The following is an 18,201-nucleotide window of genomic DNA, read 5'->3' as shown; positions in this document are numbered from 1 at the left end:
ATCTCTCTCTTCTAAAATTACTGTTGACATGATTTTGGTATCTATCATTCCTTACCTCAAACCAATGGGCCACCAATGACGCACGTCTTAGTTTCTCTGACTTCTTCTATTTTTAATACTCTTGTTACCATAATTCCATTCATTACCATTTCCACATTACGTCTTTTGTTGTTCATGACCTCTCTTCATCCCTATGCCTACCACTGCAGTTCTCACCCCTCCCATTACTATTATAATTATCTGAATAATTGTTTCTTTTATCCCTCCTCCTATACCCATCTCCATGGTGATCACTGGAAAAATCTTCATTCCTATGAAATTCATTTTGCCTCATCTCTCCCTGTATCTGTCATTTTTCTCCCAAGCCATATCTAATTTACCTTAAAAATTTTTCTATGGAATCCTCTGGCTGATAGACCAAACCCCATTGAATTTTATGTGGTAATGAACTTTTAAAGGTGTCAATTTCAATCATTTTGTCTAATGGTTTTTCAAGGTGTACTAATGTGTTAACCTGTTCACAAAAGGTTTTGATTCAGCCACTGCCACCTTTAAAACAAGATCAATTAAAAAATTCTGATGTTGTTCTAGATTGGTTAGTTTCTGGCTAAACTTAGTTCATGCAGCATCTTTCAGATATCTGGATTAATAATCTGGTCTGCTCATGATAGTGCCTCAACATCAATTTTTTTTAAAAATGATTGTCATGTTATGGGCATATTGGTGGAAAAATTGTCTTAACATTGACAAATGAGATCTACAGGATGAGTGTTATTATCACCTGGAAAATTTTTGATATTAATGTTACTCCAACCAATATTGTCATTACTTTAAAACTTTCTAGCTCTTCAAGCTAACCTGCAATTGACTTTACATTTGAAATATTGGTAACACATGCACCAAAATCAATTTCAAATTCATATAGATTGTTATTAAACTTTTATGTGTTTCGTCTACTTTCTTATTTATGATTTGTGGTTTATCTTTGACTATTCAATGAAGGGTCTTGCAATTTTTATCATTTATTTCAATATCATGGTGTTGTTTCTAACCTGTGTGTCCTAAACTCCAGTGCCTCAATCCTATTACTGACTTACTGAAATTAGTTTTTAAAAACTTCTTTTAAACTTAACATATTATTCTCAAGCTTTCTTTTTTCTACTGTTTACCTTACTTTGATTCTAGTTTTAGATAAGTCTTCTTTTACCACCTTCAAAGCTTCCCCTTTCTTCTTAACATAATTTTCGAGCTTAACAAATCTGTCATTAACTTGTTTCTTAGCTTTCCTGAGGTTTCTTTTATTAAACTGTCTGATCTATTAAATGAACTATTGATATTACTATTGTTCGTGCCTTTTCTCTCTTTTCAAAGCCAAGTAAAGGTGTACATGCTACTTTGTGATCGACTGCCCCTCCTCAGACTCTACACTATTGTGACTCTCATCTATATTGTATTCTACGTCCACTTTCCTTCTCTCATTAACAGTTTTTGCACATCCATGATCATGTTACCCCAGATATTTAACTAATCAGAAATACTCTCAACTTAAAATAGAAGAAAATAGAGTTGTAATCTCAAACAAAAAGTATTACCCATGACCTACACTCAGCATCAATTTGGAGGAAAGAAGACACAATTGTTGAAATACCTCATTGTAGGTGATGATGCTGCTGCTGGCTCAGTTGTATAATGTAGTTTGTTACACCCACAGTTGAATTTTCCAACGAATTTTTGTCAAAACATTTGTTTGTCTTGATTTATTCTCTCCTTTGCCCATATTTTGTTTCAAAAGTTGATTGTCCAAAATATATCGTCGAAATACACATGAAACTTCAAAACTGTGAAAGCACTCCGATCAGAAATTTACATTCATCTCAGCTCTTCCACCAGATGAGTGGGTACACAACAATAGGCCTTATGTAAGTTTTTCTACAAATGATGTAATTGTTAAAAACAGAAATTTTTAGAACTACTGAGAATATCATTGAATAAATCGCAAAATAAAATTACATTACATAATGTATGAAATTCATTATAAAGCAGTATCATTCAGAATGAAAATAGTCAGTTGCATAGTTGTAACAACAGATATCACAATTTAGTGGTTTATTCATAAAATACAGAAGATAAGTTGTTGCTACCATGTTTCCTAACTTTAATGAAAATAACTTCTTTTAGTAAAACATTTTCTTTAAATTGAGTGTGGCAGACAGCTTATGTTTTGTAATTTCATAATTAGACTCATATTTTAATTTGATTCTTTTCTTTGTTTTTTCTAATTACATTAGTTTTAAACAGTGTTTCATCAGTCATGATTATGAGTGAATTTTTTCTGATCTTAATTATGTTCCAGTTACTTTTGCTTTAAATATGTTATCGCCAACAATGGTAACAGAGACATATAAATTTTCCTGAAATAGAATGGCTTTAAACATTCATACTAATTACAGTGTCTACTTGAGGCATGAGGAATACATTATACAGATTTATTTCACGATAATAGTTCCCAAAGTATAGTGTTACTAATATTACACATATTTGGCAATGCTTTTCACTTTCCCATTCCATTTCATCCATTCATCCAGTATCTTACAATAATTCCTTAAAATATCATAAATTTGTGTTTTACCACTTTTGAAACGCAACGTTATTTCACTCACAGAGAATTTGTCTTTCTCATTCACCTCGATAACCTTAATCTTTTCGTGAAGTGTTGGTGATACATACTTTTTTTGACATCATTTATCTCTTAAAGCGCTACTAGTCAACTGAAACTGGTACAGAATAATGCAGGTAGAGCATTTCTTTGAAATGCTTGACCTTGCCATGTAAAGTATTTAGTAAATGCCATGTAAAGTATTATGTAAAGTGTTTAACTGAACAACACCCACTTCTTTCACTGCGCAGACTGCAGCAGAATGTCCGCGAGCGCTCATCGCTGTTCTGCGAGCAGCACTAATAATGTAAAACGAGAAACACTGACAAACAGAGCGCTCACGAAAGACTCATTTCCTTTGACGTATCGACAACGCGTGTAACCAGTTCGTTGTTCTACAGAGCGACGCGGTTTGGTGTCCACACCTACAGCACTACGCTACGCCATAATCTTTTCTTAGCTTTGAGTGGCTTAACAATACTGTCAGGGCTGTCGAGTCTTTGTGTTAAAAGTTGCGTCCATGTATAGTCGTGAATAAATAAGGTATAGTGTAGTAGTGTGTAAGGTCTTTTCCATATCAAATGTTGTTAGAACAGTCATTAATAGAACTACGGTAAATACTTTGCAGAGAACGTTTGACACAGTGCGTCGATCAGGCATGCGTTGAAGGATTCAAATTTAGCTATATTACACATGCTGTGATGAAAAGTTTGACGTAGGATGGAAAGAGATGTGGGGTCAGATTTATTGAAGACAAATGGCTGTATTGCGTTTTACAGCTGCAGTAAAGAACACCTACAAATCAATGCCTCTTCGAGCTGGCGCTAGGCATGGTTGAGTCACAAGTCTTGCGCACTCTCCATTGTCTGCCGTTTCGGACACAGCGCCCTTCGTCAGCAGAGTGCGCCGAATGTGCCGTAAAGGCCACACCACGCGCCGTGCGCCGCGCGCCACCACGCAGATATTCGCCCCTTATGGCCGCTCGTAACTGGGGCAGGCGCGGAATCCCGAGGCAGCGTCGGAATGAAAATCGTCTCCGCTCTGTCACAGCGGAAGCTGGGAGCTCTTCGCCTTAATGCAGGCACAGCACTCATCAGCGCGCAAATTTCACTGACAAATCGCTGCGCTTAACGATTCATCTACCTGGATACCAGTACCGAAAGGATGACAATCTTAACAGGTACAGATGCTTGTGCGGTAAAGTAATGTTTAATACCGTAGTTAATGCGTTTGTAATGTTGCTTTGGACTGGTGGTTGTGTTACAAGTCAATGTTCGTCCTGTGTGTGAATAACATGTTGAACAATTTCAAATGTGGCTGCTGGGCTCATTCCTCACTGTGATACTGTAGTTGTGCTCACGTATTTACTAGCGATGGTTTACTCCGAAACTGCACGCGATGGTTTCGACTAGTTGGGTCTAGACGTTGCGAGGATTTGCATCTGTATCTCGGATAGAAAGTTAGCTGATAAGATGCGGTCGCGTTCGTGAGACGCTCGGCTTACTGAGAAGTCACGTCAAAATGACGTATCATGCTCTGCGAGCGCGGCAACCGACGACTTTTTAGACGGCACATAGATTTCCTTGTTACTGAAATATAGCTTGCGTGTTATGAAGTAAGCCATTTCAAATCAGCGGCGTACTGAAGATTATGACAAAAACGGCACTCTTGGTACGATTTCTTACAACTAAATTACACCTAATGGCACATCGGCGGTAAAAGCCTTAACCCAACATGAATGATAATAATCGCTCATTTGTGGAAGGACATAAATCAGCCGTTGATGAAAATGAGTGACTGGCGGAAACCGTTTCTCTGATTGTAGACACATCATTTGGTATTGAAAGAAACTAAGTTTAGTTCTTACAATGGTACGAACAAGACTGGTCTTTTTTTCATTTACTTATGTAACATCTTAAATCGGCCAACTTATGTCGCCTCATAAATAAACAACAAAGGTCCCCTTTCAAGTACCGTTTAACGAATGGAGATCACAGGCTGTAAGTGTACAAAAACGCGTTTCTTCATTTGTACGCTGTAGCTGAAAAGAGGGAGAAGAGAGTATAGACTTTATTGTTTGTGGGAAAATTGCCAACGGGCAGAGGCGGTCAAAGAATCATCTGCTTCACTGCAATTCTGGTAAATTTAGTGTTCACGTGACTACATCGGACGGTCTACTAAATTTCAAAACACTATGGCCAAAATTGCAGTAGCGAACGTGCTTCTCAGAAGATCCTAAACCCAGTGCAGTTCCACGATGCAAAAAACAGAATTTCACCATTTCATGCAGCTTGAATAAAACTAAAGCACTAAATGCATAGTTACTGTTTCACAAAATATAGGGGTTTAAGAACGCACGGTTTTCCGTTAAGGTACATGTTTAATATGAGTGTTTCATATGTCATGCCAGTTGAATGAGCATATGATAAAAAAAACTCCCTACGAAACATGACAAAATTAAGGATTTATCTAAAACCATGAAATACATAACAAATGAACATCAAGACTTTTACAGACCTCTTCTCTAATGTCCTACCAACAGTTCTTCGGGGTAATTATATTTTATAGCTTACTAGAATTCGGTAAATTATATTAGGTATACCTTGTGTATTCTAAAAGAAATGAAATAAAGCATTAATTAGGGGTATCTAATATTATTCAATACTTTTTTCTAAAATATGTGCGTTTATTTATCTAATGTCAAGAAGATTTTCAAACTCTACTATTTTTTGTAATTACAGTGCATTTTTCATACATAAAACCTTCCCCTTAAACCACCCTACTTACAGCAACGCTTAAAAGCATTTTGAAAACATAAAATTCGTTACTATTTCTCTTAAAATAAAACACTATCGGACAGTGTCTTGAGTATAATGGAGAGCAGTATAGCTGCAATTATTTGAAGCTGTCACGTTGCAAGATGCTTGTTTACACTTTGCGCTGCTAGACGAATGCGGCTTTCAGTGCGCTCAAAAGTATTTTGACACGCAGTTTGTTCCGTTAATTCGTGGACATTACTTGCTCTTTAGTTCTGATTTCTACTGATATTTAATTACAATGATTATTTCAATATGCCGAAACGTAAGGAATATTCCAGTGACTCCAGAAACGCCGTGATAAATGCACTAAAGCAAGGACTGAAACAAACCGAAATTGCTCATATTTTTAAAGAGTGTCGCCAGCGCGTTAGTACATGGAAGAAATTGTATAATAAACGAAAGACTGTCGAAATTAAGTTTCTCAGTGAACGTCCAAAGAAAAGTCTCGTAAAGTCAATCAAATCATAAAAAAGTTATCAACAAGTAATGTTCCCAAGTCAGATGTAATGACACAAAGAGAACTTAAAGAAAAATATAACGTCGACATTCACGTTTTCATCGTCAAACGACGCTTGAAGCTGTTTGGAGTACATGGATGAAGACCCACGACAAAGCCTTTAGTGTCTACGAAAAACAGGAAGACCCGACATGAGTTTGCAAAACGGCACAGATTATTGTCAATTTCAGACTGGTCTAAAATTCTGTGTAATAATGAGAGCGAATTTAATTTAAAGACAACTGATGGTATCTAGTATGTTTGACGTCCTATAAATAAAAGTTATGACTTTCGGTACCAAATTCCTGCGGTAAAGTGTGGAGGTAGCAGCGTTATGGTTTGGGGACGTTTTTCACGCTCTGCAGTTGGAACGTTACTTCGAATTGAAGGTGATAAGGATCGGTTCGTTTACGAAAAAGTACTGAAGACTCAAATGCTACCGTAAGTTAAACACCACATTCGAGATGCATGGTATTTTCAACAAGATGAAGCACAAATTCAAGTACATTAGTAACTTTTTAAAACGCAAAAAAACTCAATATTTTGGAATGGCCAAGTCAAAGTCCGGATTTGAATCCTTTAGAATATCTGTGGAAGGAGTTGGATCGCAGAATAAGAATAAAAAATTATTCGAGCAATGACACTTTTTTTTGAAGCTCTCAAAAACGCGTGGGGCAAAATTCCGACGGATAGATTCCAAAATTTGGTCGACTCAATGCCGGCACGGTGTGAGGCTGTCCTGAAAGCCAAGGGATATCCCACAAAATATTGACTTTATTATTACGTTAGATGATAATTCTCTATTAAAAATATTTTTTTCAACAATGTCAAACTACTTTGCTCCAGCAATGTCCTCATTAAAAAAATTACCCTCTATTATGTTGCGAACAAGGGCTACTTGGCCACTATTCTGTAGAACATTGAATGTCCATCAATGAAATAAATTACTTATTTTCATTTGTGTTTATTTATTCCTATTAATATGTTTGTCAAAATACTTTTGAGTGCTACTGTACATGGACAAATAAATTAATGAAGCCAATATCTGACCCACTAAGAACTGGAAAGATTTCACGAGTTTCTTTCTGATTTCCCAAAACTTTACTTTTATGACTTACGTCCTTTAACAAATAAGAGATTCATTTGTGCCAAAGTGCATCTCTTTAGCGTGATATTGCGGGTAGACGCGTCTAGTGACGGAGTCGAACTAAGCAAGTTCGAGTTGTGCTATATGTTAGTTCTTAAGCCTTAGGGGATGTTATATCGATTCGTACGCGTGCGGAATCTCTTTGTCAAGAGTTTCTTAATTGCCGTTTCCTTGGCGTCTCGTGCGGTGGCGGTTTGGCGGTTCGAGAATGGATTCAGCGAGCGCACTGCTCACAAGTGGTTTTCTGGGGAGTCACAGCTGCCTTTGCGGTGACGGGTCATATTCTGGAGTTGGACTTCGGACGTGTTCCTGCTGTCTTGGCTGGTGGACGTGGCCCGATACACCGTCCATGATTCGCTTTGGCCTGATACATGTACGACGGTGAGCTCTAGTTTTGTGGACGTTAAGTATTGTTCCTGATTTGCGATACAACAGTTCCCTTGTGCAGGCACTTCTGAGGGTTGTTTACTATCGGACAGTAAACTGATTCAGATCGTTCTAGAGTGCCTGATGCCTTTATGTGGTTCAGCCTTCTGGCTATATAAAAAAAAGGCGTATCTCCTGTATTTAAGGGCCTTCAATATGTATTTTATTATTTTGATACTGGCCGGCAGATGGACATAGGTGTATGCCCCCATGTTTGTGTTGTGGGTTGGAGTCCGTACACTGTCTGTCATTCACTAGCTGCGCAAATTTAATTTGTACTCCGTGCATATGTCTTAGGATTTGTTGAGCAACTGTCTGAAAGGTAGGCCTTAATTGGACACTTACTGTAATTGCTCTGTGACCTTCGGTTGCCTAGGATATTGTTTCTCATAAGAGTAGTTGGTAACGTCCTCAGTCCGCTTCACAGACTTTTTGCTTTCTTTGCCTACGCATTTTAGTGAAATAGCAATTCCCGGTTTGCTGCTTCGTATGCTGGGTATGTAACTTTTTAAATTTTTTTTTGGGTATTTACAGATGTTACATTCTTTTCTTTTGCCTGTCAGCTTCACAGACGTATATGTTATTTCCCGAGTCAGATATTTGCTGATGTGTATTGTAGAAAGTGTTGTTTGAGAAAATTTTAAATAAATTTCGGATATTCCTCGGGACTAATTGATTTGTCTTAAAACTTGGCCTCTGTGACAGGCGAGTAATATTTGGTTTCGTATTCAAAGATCGGCCTCAGATCTAAATAAACAATTTTACTTCAAATATTATTTTATTTTCACAAAAGCATATGGTTAATGTTTGTGATTATATCAGCATGTATCGCCTATATTTCAGTAACGTATAAGATTCTCAAGTATGAAAGTTGAACGTCTATGATTCTGCTGTGTGATACAAAAACTCTGAGATATTGTTATAGTGAGTAGTAGCGAGCCAGCAGTTGTGGAGGGGAGTCAGAAGCGGTCGGACGCAGGTTGCGGTGGAGAGAAGCTGCACGACATGAGAGGTCACAGCCTGCCGTGATCGTGCTAGTAGCACTGAAGGAGTCTTAGTATTAATTGAAGATTTTTCCGTAATTTGACTTTCCGCTGCAGGTAGTTGTTGGTTGCTTGCACACTGCGGGGAAAATTTTGGAAATTTGTGCTAAGCATCTGTGGGACCAAACTGCTGAAGTCATCGGTCCCTAAGTTTACACACTACTTAATCTAACTTGAATTAACGTACACTAAGGACAACACACACGCCCATGCCCGAGGGAGGACTCGAATCTCCGATCGGGGGAGCCGCGCGAACCGTGACAACGCGTTTAAGACCACACGGCTACCCCTCGTGGCGCTCTGGAGGGATTTTGTCAGGTTTAATCTACACATACTATCAGAGTCATATTCTTGTTTTTGTTGGGTCCTGAAACGTGTTTCTTGAGTACAGACATTGTGGAATAATTAAGTCTGTGTAAAGCTTGTCAGCATTAAAATCATCAATGTTATGAATACAGTAAATTAAAAATTTTTATTGGTTTCTTTCATTTTTCTTTCCATCGTTTAAGGTTAGTTGACCAAACCCCTCCTGATCACTCAATTTCTGTGTATGAAAGAGTGGCGGTAATTGTTGGAACTAGTACATGCATTGTACTCTGCATGCATCGCAGTACTGATTTTTGACGTATTTTCGTATGTTGCTGGTCACGCAGTTGCAGCGGAAAGACGATGTCTGTTGCGCATAGAAGCATTGCAAAAAATGGCTCTGAGCACTATGGGACTTAACATCTGTGGTCATCAGTCCCCTAGAACTTAGAACTACTTAAACCTAACCAACCTAAGGACATCACACACATCCATGCCCGAGGAAGGATTCGAACCTGCGACCGTAGCAGTCCCGCTAGAAGCATTGCAGAACAGTTGTTAAGAGATCTTAGAGGATATATGTTAAAACTCGCAGTCAGATGATTGTGAATTGATTTCGTGGAGAGTTCAGAGGAAACATGGCTAATGACATTATACTCACCTTTTTTCTGATTAAACTTATAAACTGGGTTACGGTGCGTCCGTACTACAAATCAGTTGTTATTCAGGTAATTATTACATGCTGGTTACATTCATTGCCATCAGAATATTACCTTCAGATGAAGTCTATAGTTACACTGTGGATCAGTCTGTCACCACATTCAAGAGTTATCACACTTGTATCTAGATTCTTAACATATTTCACTTACACGTAGCTGAAGCTCCATGCAGCACTTTATTGCGTATTGATAAGTCTTATAACTCTTTACAACTTGCTTCAAAAGACAAGTTATGGACTATCGTCAGCTGATAGCGTTGGTTACAAACTTAGACCTCTTCCTTACGACGTCATGACGTTACTCAATCAGCACACATTCGAGTACAGATAATAATACACAGTCTGGCAACGGCGAGACTCAACTAATCCTGATCAGCCCTAACTGTACAGGTCTCTTGGAGCCAACAAGCGGGTGTGCAACGATAGTATCTTTATAAGTTCTTTAACTGAACACAGCAGAAGGTCTTATGTCAACGAGAAGCACGATGTGGTAATGGTGATAGCTATTATCAGGCGTTTGAAAAGGAAAGACGGTAACATTGACGGTCCTTTTCGGCTTTCTTTGGTACTATCTGATAATGCCCTGTGTGTAAAATCCACTGCTGCAGTTAACTTTTGATATCACCCCTAACAATTTTTTGTCCCCTTGGCTGTGCGGGAATTCTGTTTACGTATTATATTTCGTAAGGATTACAATTTTGTAGGGGGTTGTAGATTCAATGGGTGGTTTTGCACGATGTGCCCACATTGGCAAGTGTATCTATTCTAATATTTACCGACCTACACTTCTGTCAAGTCTAACTATCCTGTTTCAAAAGGAAAGGAGGGCAAGCTCTTGTTTGCAAACGATAGTGTGTGATAATAATTAGCAGATTTTACGATAGTATGTTTTGTGGTGTTCTTTTGTTTTGGTAGAACACATAAACCACAGGGTTATTTCTCTTTGTATACCACACCATATGTTTGCTTATAAGCCTTAATGTAAGCTTACTGCTGATATAATTTTCCTAGTTCTTCTCTTGTCACTTGTAGGCAAGACACGGAACTTTTGTGTTCTGAACTTTGGTCAGAGGACTCATATGTAGTTTATGTTGCTTCAATTTCTGGTTACGAGGGCACCACCAGTGCAACTCAAGTACTTCTTGTCCTAACAAATATTTGTCTGTAAATTAATTTCAGTCTCCTAAGTGGTTTTCCCCAGAATCACGTTACACTTTCTGAGTATCCACCTTGAGCGTTATCTGGAACCTATGCCAGGAATAATTTATTGTGGCGCCCGTCTATGCTACACCCTTTCGCACCAGAATGTGTTATTTATCATTTTATACTCCTCATCGTCGTCAACGAAAGTTGTTCAGCACGCTGTTTCCATGTATAGTACAAGCCGTTGTGTGCGTAGGGAGTAGACTTCAGCTGAGACATGGTAGAGGCAGCCAGAAATGTACCAATGCTTCAAGTTTACTTTGGGCTTGTAAATCAACCAGTGGAGATATTATTGTCGTAGTCAGCTGTGTCTATAATTTTTTAGTTACTCATTTATGTCGTTTTGACCTGATACAGGTAGCGCAAAGATGTGCTTCACTAGGCTTGCAACAGGGAATGACCTGTTTAGACTCAAGTATTTGGTTGGTGCGTAAGTTCGTAGCGTTTTTTCATAAGTTTAATAAACACAACAGGAACATGAATCAGAAACTTCAGTCATCAGTAATATATTCTCCTTCACTATTTACAACAGACTGCCGACGCTGTGGTAACTTTCCGATTCCGCGACTGTAGAAAGCAATTGATTTCGAGACGAAGAACTGGACGAGCCATGTGCAGAGCGCATTTTCATCCGGAAAGGAAGATCCTTGAAGGTTTTTCGATAAAGGGCGGTAAAGGTGAAAATCTGGCGGCGCGAGGTAAGGTGAACAAGGTGCGTGCGGAATTACTTCCCAACCGAGCTCCTGTGTAGTGTTTTCTGTCGGTCTAGCAGAATGCGGGCGGGGTTATCGTGGAGTAATATCTCTTCGCGCAGTCTTCCTCGTCGTTGTTCTTCGATTTCGTCTGTAAGATGTCTTAGATGTTGACAATAAATGTCAGCAGTGATGATTACACCTCGGGAAAGCATTTCATAGTACACCACATCGTCGTTGTTCCACGAGATGGACAACCCACGGGTCTTCGTACGGGCAGTTGCTGCTCTGTTTGGACTCAGCCGTACCTTTATTTTCCTTACATTAGCTGGAATACACCATTTCGCATCACCAAGAACGACATAGGGTGGGAATGGTTGGTGTTGTTTACGAGCCAATTGTTGATGAACAAGCAGAGATGCACATATGGCCACCCAATGATTTTTGTAATTATGGCATGGAGCATGCGACATCCACACACTTTCTCCATTGCGCGAAAATGACGCACGGTGGTAGAATGACCACAATTCATCGTATCTGTCAATTCTCGAGTACACTGCATGGGGGCTTAATTATTAAATTTGAACATAATTTTTTTTTATTTTTCGTTTTAGCTGTATGTCCGATTACGCTGTTTCGTAAACGGTTGGCCCTGACTAGTTTTTGTACGCAATCTGACTGCATAGAACAACAACAAGAATGAAATGAAAATTTTCGTTAACGCAATTAATTAAGTCCCCAGCAACTATAAAACCTACGAAACAACAAAGCAGAAGTGTAACTGTTCTGTGTGTGGAAGTGTGATTCAACGTACACATCTGGCACGGTTCTTCTTCAACAAGACAAGAAATTTTAAATACCATTTATACTGAAATCATAAAAAAAATAGAAATACTATAATTGCGCAAGAAAGCCAGAATTACACTCTAATACAAGAACACACGCCAGATGCTTTGTTGACTGAACCTGTAATGACGCATTATTCTGGACACTGAAATAATGAGAGAGAAAAGAAAATTTTTTTTTTTACCTTCGTTTATATTGATGAAAAGCACTCTAAACATTACAATATCTCGACACCGACTCGCTACTACCACATCTCAACAAGAACTGACTACTGCCACATCTCGACAAGCACTCTTCACTACGACACCTCAGTAAGCACACCTACCACGAGTTCTCAACAAGCACTGCCCTCCGCTACTTCTCAATAATCACTGCCAGTGGAGGCGGCGAAACAAAACTCTCTGGCGCTGTGGCTCAGTGTAGCCACCTTTCATATGCCCTTCCCCCACGGGCCAGAATTTGATGGTATTTTTGCCAGCATTGGTGGTGAAAATACCACCAAATTCGCCAAAAAAAAAAATACAGACAAAAATAAAAGATAATATTAATACGTAAATATCACATAATTAGATAAAATTTTGGCTTTGCACTGACCTTTCAATAACCTAATATATGAAATACAGTAAGCAATACAAATTCTTTCATACATGTGGCTTTACATAATAGTTTACACAATACACAAAAAATCAGTTTATACAAATGTTCACGTAACATAACATGCTTTCTACGATTCAAAAAAAAAAAAAAAAAAAAAAAAAGACAAGTAATTGATAGTTCCAGCAGTAGCACCCAGCAATGGTCAACAGGTGCAGACACCAACAAGTGACATCATTCAACAGAAGCAGTTCCATCAGTGGCACCCAGCAATGTTGAACAGGTACAGACACCAACAAGTGACATTATGTCAGTAGAAGCAGTCCATCAGTGGCACCCAGCAATGTTGAACAGGTGCAGACACCAACAAGTGACTTCATTTCAGTAAAAGCAGTTCCATCTGTGGCACCCAGCAATGTTGAACAGGTGCAGACACCAACAAGTGACATTATCTCAGTAAAAGCAGTCCATCAGTGGCACCCAGCAATGTTGACAGGTGCAGACACCAACAAGTGACTTCATTTCAATAAAAGCAGTTCCATCAGTTGCACCCAGCAATGTTGAACAGGTGCAGACACCAGCAAGTGACATTATCTCAGTAGAAGCAGTCCATCAGTGGCACCCAGCAATGTTGAACAGGTACACACAGCAACAAGTCACATTTCTCAGCAGAAGCAGTTCCATTAGTGACACCCAGCATTGTTGAACAGGTGCAGACACCAACAAGTGACATTATTTCAGTAGAAGCAGTTCCATTAGTGGCACCCAGCAATGTTGAGCAGGTGCAGACAGCAACAAGTGACATTATTTCAGTACAAGCAGTCCATCAGTGGCACCTAGCAAAGTTGAGCAGGTGCAGACAGCAACAAGTGACATTATTTCAGTAGAAGCAGTCCATCAGTGGCACCCAGCAAAGGTGAGCAGGTGCAGAGAGCAGTCCATAATATTCACTATCACTGATCACACTGTTCATCAGAGTTTATAAGCAGAAATTAAACATGTCCTAGTGGCACCAATCATGTAGAAAAAGTACAAGTAACAGTCCACAATATTCACTATCCTAATCACACAGTTCATCAGCAGAAATTAATCATTTCTAAGTGGCACCCATTATGTTGAAAAAGTGCAGGTAACAGTTCATAATATTCACTATCACTAATCACACAGTTCATCAGCAGAAATTAAACATTTCTAAGTGTCACACATCAATGTTGAACAAGTGCAGGTAATAGTTCATAATATTCACCATCACTAATCAGACAGTTCAGGCATGAACAATAGTTTGAATGCACATACAAATGCTTGTACAAAATTATTCTCAATGCTCTTACACTAAACATACTAATTCTAATAAACACACAAATGATATCAGATAACTGTCATATTAACTATTACAAATACTCAAATATCAGTAAACCTACAATATTTATGGGTGTTAGTGCAAGCCACGACAAACAAATAAAATAATATTTAGGAGATAGGTGGGTAGGATTAGGAAAGGAAAACACACAAAACACACTCACTCATCTTTCATCCACATTAAGTACTACTGTGTAATTGAATAGTGTTAACTGTGTAAATGAAATTCTATCAAAATTTGATGTTCATCATATGTATCAAGTAATAGTGGCAGCAATGTATAACAGTCAATAATAGTTAAGTCAACGTCATAGTCGTCATGTCATGACCAATGTTTGGCTAGCCAGATCAAAATGTACGGTTGCTGAACAACTGTCAGTGAGCAAAGATATGCAATTACTTCCTCTCTCCAAAAAAAAAGTATATACTGCTTAGTGATTTAACAAAGTGTGTGTAGACAATCTTCCTTCTACTTGAGTGTTATAGTCTGCTATCTTCATCCTCCTTGTTCCATATAGACCAACAAAAAAAAAATGCACCTTACTTACTTTACCTCTTATCCACCAAAACTCCAATAATTGTCAGCATCACATAATCTCAATACTTCAATAATACCTCTTACGTCGATACATATAAATCTTATCATCAATATCATTTACCTTACCTCTTGTCCACAAAAACTCCAATAATCATCAACTTCAAATAATCTCAATACCTCAATAATACCTCTTCAATACGTCGACACATATAAACCTTATCGCCAATATCATTTCACTTCCATAACAACTCTTTCCTCTAGTCAGTCTCCTCGAACAAGTACAGATAAAATCCTAATGCAAACCTCATCATCCCATACAATCCGAAGATACACTGTCAACACACAACCTCTGTGTAATCCACCTGACCCAAATCTTCTACTCATTATAAATTATAAGATGGATTTTGGTTACCTTGTCCATCATTAAATAAAAGAAATGCATACATGACCTCTAACAGACTTAGTTCGAATAACTGTCAGTAATTAAGTACGATTACGGAGTGTAAATGATCATAATATTTCACAGTGTGTACACCACTTCAAGAATTATGGCAAACAGAAGCAAACATGTGGAGTATTTCTTGTGTCAAGTGTCACTTCCTATTTCAATTGCTCACGAAAAATGCAGTGTAATAACTGTCAATGGTCTAAACCTAGTTTTGGTATGTCATGTCGTTAGCTTCCTTCCTATTAGCATAAATTTATACAGCTTCCATAAAACCTCCAGCTCATGTGACTTCTATGAAGTTTCTTGTACTAATGTCGTTCGTCGAATTATAGCAGTTCATTTTCTTATCTTAAAAATACAAGGCACTGAGCGTAAGCAAAACATGCAATAGCGAGTAAATATACCAGTAGAGAACAGAATGTCAACAAGTGGATGCAGCACAATTCTTACAACGAGGCTCTGCCAAGCGAACAATCTATAATTAATACAATAGTGTGACCTACACTCTATGTTTGTACACAGTATATCAGCATTTCTATATACCAAATTAAATAGTAGTTATGACAACAAACAGAAATGTATAAATATGCAATCCATACGCACAGCAGCAAACATATATCTTACGTAATAAACAAGTCATTAGCATCATATCAGCATAAGCAAATAAATGTTCATATGTAATCTTAATAAGTAAACATGAAGGCGAAAGCAGATAAATCACAAAGTATAACTTACACACATAACCATAGACAGCACAATTAATCAGGTGACAATTATAATTTAAATAAATAAGCACAGCATGCACATAATAAAAAAAATATGACATCAGTGAAAAAGCATTGCAGCCAAGCGATGCATAATATATACAAATAACAACCCTGTTTATTAATAAAACATTGACAAAAATCAGCAAATGTACGCAAGCACGTCGCTTCACAAGTAAATTCATAGAACATGAAATTAGCACAAAGCATGAATCACGTAATTGTGAGCAGCAAATTACGTCTAAAGTACGTACCTAAGTGGAAATATGTTACCTGAAAAATAAACTCAATTAATAGTTATCTTTTTAGTTTATTAGTTTCTTCTTGGAAATTACATTCTTTCTGAAATTTTCTCGATAGCAAGTCCTCTTAACGTCGGAGACACACAGAATTTACCTGAAGTTTTTAAATATTTTATACAACCGCATCCTGAAAAATACTGAACGTTAATAACATAATTCATCAAGTCACTATAGCTTTATACTGAATTTAGTCGGAGAAATTAGACTGTGTATTTGTTTACGGCTGTCAGTGCATTCGCACTGAGCGCTCGATCAGCTGTAGGCGCGTGACGTAGGAAGCAATTGTTTGCGGTCGACGACTGCCTCGTGCGGCGCGCAGACTTGACTGTTGCTTTGAGTATATGCCGCCGCCAAAACACAGCGCGGTATCCTTGTATTCTCTGTATGTTTACGTAAACTGTTGGTTTCTCGAAAGTATGTCATTCCACAAAAATTTTAACGTTTGATATATGATGTATTCCCTTAGAGCGTCGTGATTTAAGAGTTTCTACTTCAACAGTGTTATCATGAATAATTTTGCGAATCCTATATGGACCGTTATAAAGCAGAAAAAATTTGCGACACAATCCTTTTCCTTTGTGAGACAAACGATGAGACTTAATTAACACTTTCTGATCAACCGACAATGTTTTTAATTGACCAGGACGTTTAGCTGATTTCTCTCTTCTAGCAGTCGCAGATGCAATATTTTGCAGAGCCAGGTTCACAACTTCAGAATGCCGCAGTTTCTGTGAAGGCGGAAACGGAACGATTTCAGATATGCGATTTGTCGGTGCTTTGTTTTTTAATATCAGTATAGGCGGTAAAGAAGTTGAGTCATTAGGAAGTTCATTCAGAATGTTTTGAAAAATATGAAGATACTGATCCCAAGTTCTGTGATTCTGATGACAATAAAGACGACACAATTTATTGATTTCCTTCATCCATCTCTCTGAAGCATTAGACTGAGGGTGAAAAAGTGAAATGAAAATTGGTTTAATTTTACGACGCCGTAGAATACGAAGCCAAATTTTAGAACGAAACTGTGATCCATTATCTGATATAACCTTATCAACATGACCAACTTCTTTAAGAAAATGGTTAATGAAAGCATTAGATACTGAACGAGCTGTTGCTTTGCGTAACGGTGTAAAACACACATATTTTGATGTCAACTCCACTGCTACGAAAATGTACGCAAAACCATTAGTAGAACGAACCACTGGACCAAACAAATCGACTGCAGCCATGTCCTTTAATTTTGCTGGAATGATAGGAAACAACGGTGCTCTGTGAGAAAGTGTTGGCGGCTTAGCCTTTTGACATAATTTGCATTTGGCCAGAACAGATTGAATACGTTTTTCCATATTACTGAAGTAGCAATTTTCCCGTAATTTATGAAAGCATTTTCTGGGACCAAAGTGTGCGTAACTGAAATGTGTGTACCAAATCAATTTATTGACCCACTCATCAGGAATACAAACTAACCAAACAGAGTTGTCGACCGATTTTCGTTTAAAAAGAACTTTCCAGATAGTTCGCAGAAACGAGGTGTGGCCAAATTGTCCAATCTAACAAAGCGTCTAGGAAAATTAGAGACACCAAGGAAACTACGAACGTCACGTTTTGTGGTAGGAACAGCATAATTACGAATAGCGTCTAATTTTTCTGGATCAGGAAGAATACCTTCTGTAGAAATAATGTGACCGAGAAATTTCACCTGAGAACGACCAAATTCAGATTTTTCCAAGCTCACAGTAATGCCAACTCTTACAAAGATACGTAATAATGAATCCAAAATTTTGTTATGCTCACTCCAAGAACGTTTAGCAATAAGAATATCGTCAACATATGAAGTAATATTG

This window comes from Schistocerca piceifrons, chromosome 1, assembly GCF_021461385.2.
Source record: "Schistocerca piceifrons isolate TAMUIC-IGC-003096 chromosome 1, iqSchPice1.1, whole genome shotgun sequence".
Classification (NCBI taxonomy): domain Eukaryota; kingdom Metazoa; phylum Arthropoda; class Insecta; order Orthoptera; family Acrididae; genus Schistocerca; species Schistocerca piceifrons.
The sequence above is the reverse complement of the archived record's forward strand: the minus strand, read 5'-3'. Positions refer to the sequence as shown.